Below are 7,011 nucleotides of genomic sequence, written 5' to 3' on the forward strand. Positions count from 1 at the left end.
ACTGGGTGTATTTTGGGCCACTTGTCATTGTAACCATTATTGTACATTATAACTTTGTAAATTTTTGTATGTGTGAATTTATTTTACTTACACGTTACAAAAGATTTCTTACACGTGTTTCTATAAATATTGTTTTATAAAAAAATGCTATATTTTAATCAATAGTTTGAATAGTGATATTTATCTATAAATCCTTTTAAAAAATTTTTGTCTTTTGATTTACTTGAGCAGGAAACTACTGAAAATTGTTTAAAATGGAATGTTTAACAACGATTGCTCACAAGAAAGGAAAGAAACTGATATGTAAGCCTTGCGGGGTTCCGGTTGGCATTTCGGGTAATGAGTGTCAATCAGGATGTCGCGGTGATTGTCATGGGCTCGAGGAGGGTTCCGGGTCGTGACAATAAGCTACTAAATACCTTTTCATATTAGGATAATCAGCATCCACTACATAATATTTACTTAAGAAAAAAGTTAAAAGGTTTCAATATTAATTCATTATAAAAATTCAAGAGATAAAATATATGGAGTGGCAAACTTTATATCAAAAAAATTATAAGTTGTTACTTCCAGAGGGTGAGAGAACATGTTTTTCATTTCTTCAAGTATAATTGAAAAGATACGGGTATCATGTGCAGTGTCAAGCCAACCAAAAAGCATAAAAGTGAATACCATGTCAATATTACACATTAACATTACATTGTGTGTTGGATATCCCTTTCGACTAATAAAACAAATTTGATCATTTGTAGGAAGAATAGAAAGAACATGTGATCCATCTATAACACCAATGCACCCTTGAAAATAAGGCTAATATCTACTATAATTTTAATTTTGGATGGAATTTTTGCAAATTGAAAATCTAGGCTTGGACAATTTCACGGGCCAGTAAACATAAACTATCTCACACTTCACCAAACTTCCTACTTATAGTCTTCCCCGATTTTACAAATTTATCATGGACATTACGATTTGTTTCGATGTATGCACAAGTCCAAAGAAACATAACGACTACCTCAAATGCTGGCATATCTTTAGATGGATGTAATCATCCATTTTTTATCAATGTATCTATAAGTTGCAACACAACATGTGATTTCATACTAAATATTCTATAACTTTCACCTGAAGTTTGTAAAGTTTCATGTATCCAATTTCATTCATCAGAATAATTGAATTTATTTATTTATTTCATTAAGCATTTCATGTGATACATAATTGCAATAACAGCTCCTCCATACATGTTTTGATAAAACCTTGCACATTTTCTTCGTTTTACAACTTGTACTGATGTTTTAATTTCATTAGAAGAGATATGTTTGACAATATCAAAATACATAAGTAGAAATCCAAATATATCAATTAAAAAAACAAATATTATTTGAAAAAAATCAAATAATACAAATAACAATTCAAATAAATGTAACATGGATAGTGGTAAATTCTTTCAAAAACCAATTCAATTACACATAACAAGTAACACAAATACAAAGAGAAAGTAGTTTAAAGTTTAACATCAACCTAAAATAAACAAATCAAATCCTAAACTAATCAACTACTCCTACCATAATTTTTTGATAGATTATGCCCATATTGAATCCATTTTAGTTTATCACTTAAATCTGGTAAAGAAATAAAAATGAGTTTATTTTCTTCCTTTTTAATCAACTGTAGTACAAAATTAAATTAATCTACACTCAATCTCCCCTTATTTGTAGAGATTTAATTGCTTGAATGCACTTTGGAATACTATATTATCCTGTGGCTTACGATAACACTAAAATTTCAACATTTTTCAGCTATGTTATGACTTTCTGTTGCCTCACCCAATCATTCCAATGTTCTTTGCAAGCTTGTTGCAGTCCTAGTTTTTACCTTACCTTTTGTCACTTTTTTCCCATTTCTTCTAGCATCATTCTTTTTCTCTTGATTTGGGTGTTTTCCATAGGGCCATCATATTCATTACAATTGATTTCTTCAATATCAAATTCAACACCGTCTTGTAGCAGAGTTAGATTTGCAGATTTGACAATATCTTCAATTGGTACACCGAATCGTTGGTGTTCATGCATTTTGATTAGTGGCTATTGTATTCTTAAATATAAATTCCAATTCATCAACATGTTCTAACCCTTTATATTGAAATTTGACATATTTTGGATTGACCTGCACAAACATCAAAGAAAAAGAAACTCTCAAACGACTTGCATATGTAAAATAATTTATAATAGATGAAACATATAAAATTTAAAATACTTATTTTTATTTTGGCTTCCCACCATGTGGCATCAACTTCAATCGTTCCCATCTCATGGTTCCAACCCAAACCTGTTTCTTTGCCTTTTAATTGTTTTCATAAAGTCCATTCATTTCTTAGACTATCTAGGCTATTTTTCAATTACTTTTGGGTATAGTTTTTATTAGCATGAATATTAAATTCTTGTGCTACAACTTTTTATTTTTTTAGTTCTAAATGAAATTCCTAGTTTGCCACATTTACGAATCTCATCCGTACAAACTTGAAGTAAGATTTTAGTATTGACCAAATCCCACTTTGCATTATGTTTTGGTTTATCTAAAATTTCAAAATTAGGTGGTGGCATTTTCTAGCTAGCCATAAACTATGACACGACATATGAAGCAATAAATCTTGTGTCATCACTGATCAAACAAGAAGACACTCAAATTTATGATGCAATCTCAAACAAAATTTAACTTGAATCATTCATCAACAGAATTTGAGTAAATTTTAAATCATATTCTTAAAAAGAAAGCACTTCATAAGAGGAAAATCAACATGAACTGAAGTGAAAAGAAAGCTATCATAGACAGGTCAAAGTTACCATATCTCCTGTTGAATATATCCTTGCAAAAACTAATATATTATTAGTAAAAAAGGGCCAAGTTGTTTACAGATCACAAACAATATTGTAGCTAATCAAGATTTTAATCAATGTTTTTAATTAGGAAAGGGTAAAATGTATATCCTAAGAGATGCTTTAGTTTTCTCATTCACGGGATTGTTTAAATTACCTTACTTACCAAATTTCAAAAGTGAATGCTACTATTTTTAGCTTACTATTTTGATAAACTTAGAATACTGCTGACAAGTGCTTGCTAGCTTATTTAATGTAGAAAGTGTAGGGAGGTGAATGGAAAAGAATTGCTTGTCTTGGTAAGTGTGGATTTGGCTTTAACAAGCTCCGAAACTATGTCTGATGATCATAATGCATAAGATAATTAACATGCCTTCTTGACCTGAAAATCATTAGAGAGAAAGAGAGAGGGGAGGGAAAAGATGGGCTTACTAAAATCATTAGAACACTCACTCAATTACATTTAGTGTTTCTTTTCTTTAATCTTTAGCAGCAGTAATCCCTAACCAAAAGCCTGCTCTTGGTTGAAAAGAACTTAAAAACCCTTTCAAACTTAACAATCAAAACAAAAGTTGGTCATGTTTCAAACCATCCGTGATCCATCAACAATGAATTTGATCAAATTAATTTTGTCTATTCTACTTTCCTTAGCATCTCAGGAACTATAAAAGTTCTTTGATTATATGATTATCTGTCAAAATGTCTAAATTAATGTCTGATTCATATTAAAGTCTTTTTATGTTTTAAAATGTATATTTCAATTTTCTTGTAGTGTCGCTTATTGTTATCCCTAAAAGAAAAAATTCCTCTAAACTGAGTTACCATAAATGAGTATAAATATTGACTTCTCAAATTTCATTTAATTTATCTCAACAACTATTGACCTATTTGACTAATTATTTCAATCATAATAAACAAATATCATATACACTAGAAAGAAGTTAAGAATAAATAATCATCACATAATTGTCATATCAAACAATAAACTCAGAAATATTAAACAATAAAGAGAGCTTCCAAAGCTTAAAAAGAATGATAGAAAATAAAATGAAGAACAAAACAGAAAGTAAAAAAAGAAATAATACTTAAATGCAGTTTTGAATTTTTGATCTTCTTTTTTCTTAATTTTTGTAAAAACAAAAAAAAACTCTAGAATGATGATTTGTAGAAAGAGAGAGATGAGAGGGAGATTGATAGGGAGAGAGGGAAGGGGTATTTTTTGAGAGAGGATTTTTGGAAATGAAAAATAACTCTCCTAAGAAGCCGATGTGTTTTTTTTTTAAAAAAAAAGAAAGCTCGTATTTGGAGCTTTTTTCAAGCTCTTTTTTTTTTTAGATTTTGTTTTTAAAAAAAATTATTTTTTTTAAGAGTTTATCACAAAATCCTGTTTGGTTCAACTCTTATTTTTAAGAAGTAGATAAGCTAAACAAAACTAAGACAAACAAACACTTAATCAATAACTTTTGGACATGTGATTGGGTAAAAAAGTAAACACATAAATCCTACTCAACAACATTCAATACCACGCTTTCTGTCATGGGGCATTAAGGTCATCAAAATGTCATGTCAACTTACTATATGGAAAATAATGTGACATAAAATTGCCAACTGTACCGTTGACTAACAAAAGATAGTCAACGATTAGTGAAAAGAGTTTATTTTGTTCAAAATAAAAATTCATAGTACATAATAAAAGGTTAAGGACTTAATTGACTTCTTTTATAAAGTTCAGGAACATATTTGAGTGTTAAACATAAAAAATAAGAAATGAGAACATATTATTAATGGATTTTTTACTAAAACGTGAATAGTCACAATTTCGGGTTAATTTTCTTAGGTAAGGAATTTGAAAAGGACTTCTCACCAATATGATGGTGTGGTCCTAATTCTATATTCCAATATTCCTTAATTCAAGTAATTTTTTAAAAAATAAAGAAAAATTTCTAGAATTAAATTATGACTATTTAAAAGAGGTTAAAAATTATAGAATTGTTGAAAGTATATAAAATAATAAATTTTGAGAATAAAATGAATAAATATTTGGCTCGTTATGCATCATCTACATCGATTTATTGTTCATCGTTGCATACATTTTTGGGTATATTTTTGCGAACAGATTGAAAATCTCGACTATTAGACTTTCTTGGAAAGCTTGTAAAAATGAGTTTTTTCAAGGAATTCTCTAAGCGAGAAAGTATTCTCAAATCTCATCAATATGATGGGAGGATTCAAGAAATGTTATCAATTAAAGGACTTCATTGGTATTTATATAAACCAGAATTCACATCATGTAATAAAGTGTGATTTTATACATGAATGATAACCCCGATGAGACTTTCTTAGGAAGCTTGTAAAAATGAATTTTCTTGAGGAATTCCGTAGATGAGAAAGTATTCTCGAGCCAAACTAGTGTGATGGGAGTACACGAGAAATGCTTTTAATAAAAAGTTTTCATTTGTCATTTAATAAAATCGGGATATGCATCATCCAGTCCATGATTACATCATGTGCATCAAAAGTATTAATATAAGACATGAATGATAATCCCCGATGATGGGACCTTCTTGTGAAGCTTGTAATGATGAGCTTTCTTAAGGAATTCTTTAGGTGAGAAAGCATTCCTGGATTCCACCAGAAGGATGGGAGAATTTGGGAAATGTTTTCATTTACTACTAAATAAAATCGAAGATAATGAAATAATTGACAAAATAAATAATAATTAAGGGAAATAAAAATAAAATCGAGAATTAAGACTAAAATAGGATAATACATGATTAACTGGTACTGTTCTTTGAATAGGCATCGTAGGGTGTTAATTCTTTCTTGTGTATAATTGTACTTTTGAACCCACTTTCAATTATATAGACTTCTTTTTAACAAATCGAATACAAGTTTAGGATCTCATTAAAGTAAATAGATTTAATCAAGTAACCAATCACACTTAAATAAAAAAAATTGATGGCAAATCTCAAACCTCACGTTGAGGTGGTTAGATTCCTAGATTCGTACGTAGTGACAACTTGATGACTCCACTAGAGACTTTAAAAGTTGAGCTAGTAATTAATAATAGGTTATCTTAAGGCTGAACTCTTATATATACATATATACATATATAACTCATATTCTTTAGTCTATTGGGTTTAATTTGAGTTTTTTTCCTTGAAATTTTGCTAAAATCAAACTTAGGCATTAAGTAAAATTTTTCTTTTATTTTTTTTTATGAGCTCATCAATATAGGAAGCTTGTAAAACATCTAAGCAAGACTAAGGTGGAGTTAATTAGGTTTCCGCATAAAACATGTTAATATGTTAATTAATTGGAAATTAAAACCATGAGTTGTGTTCATGAGCATAAGGAACCCAAATTTTAACTCATTGGAATGTATAAAGACATATATCCTCGGCTTTATATTTTATCATTATTACTTTGATTTGAAAAATTAAACTTAATATCCTTACATAAATTTGTCAATCCCTTTTTTAAATTATATATTCCTTAATTCCTTTTTCTTTCCTTTTTATCAAGCTAATTTTATATTCAACCTACTAGTCATTGGGTTACCAAATTAAGCATGATGACAACTAGGTTAAAAAACATCCATCTAAGCGATGGAAGAGTAAGTAGGGATGTCAATGGGTACCCGACCCGATTATACCAGATCAGGGTACCCTATAAACGGGTTCGAGACGGGCTTAGGTGGTGATTTCACAATCCGAATCGAGTTTGGGTAGGGTTCGGGTATCACTCCTTGGGTATTCATTACTCGAACCCGATTATGTAATATCGGGTTTCGCGGGTACCCGTCCCAAACCCGACTATAATACTTGTATATATATTTTATTGTTATTTAAATAATTGAATAAAAGATGTCCTTTTTTGTTGCTGATTTGATTCAAACCCATGTAAGGAAGGAAAGCAATTAAAATCTTTACCATCTTGACAAATAATTTCATTTATTAAATGTTGACAAATATATTAAAAATATGGTTAGTCAAATTATTAATGTGATGACATTAATATATTTAAATTAAAAAATATTAGATTATTAATTATGTTTAAATAATATGAATATCATATCATATTATAAAGGAATATAATTACCATTATATATATTTTTAATATAAATGCATTTATT

The sequence above is a fragment of the Theobroma cacao genome, chromosome 4 (genome assembly GCF_000208745.1).
Source record: "Theobroma cacao cultivar B97-61/B2 chromosome 4, Criollo_cocoa_genome_V2, whole genome shotgun sequence".
NCBI lineage: Eukaryota > Viridiplantae > Streptophyta > Magnoliopsida > Malvales > Malvaceae > Theobroma > Theobroma cacao.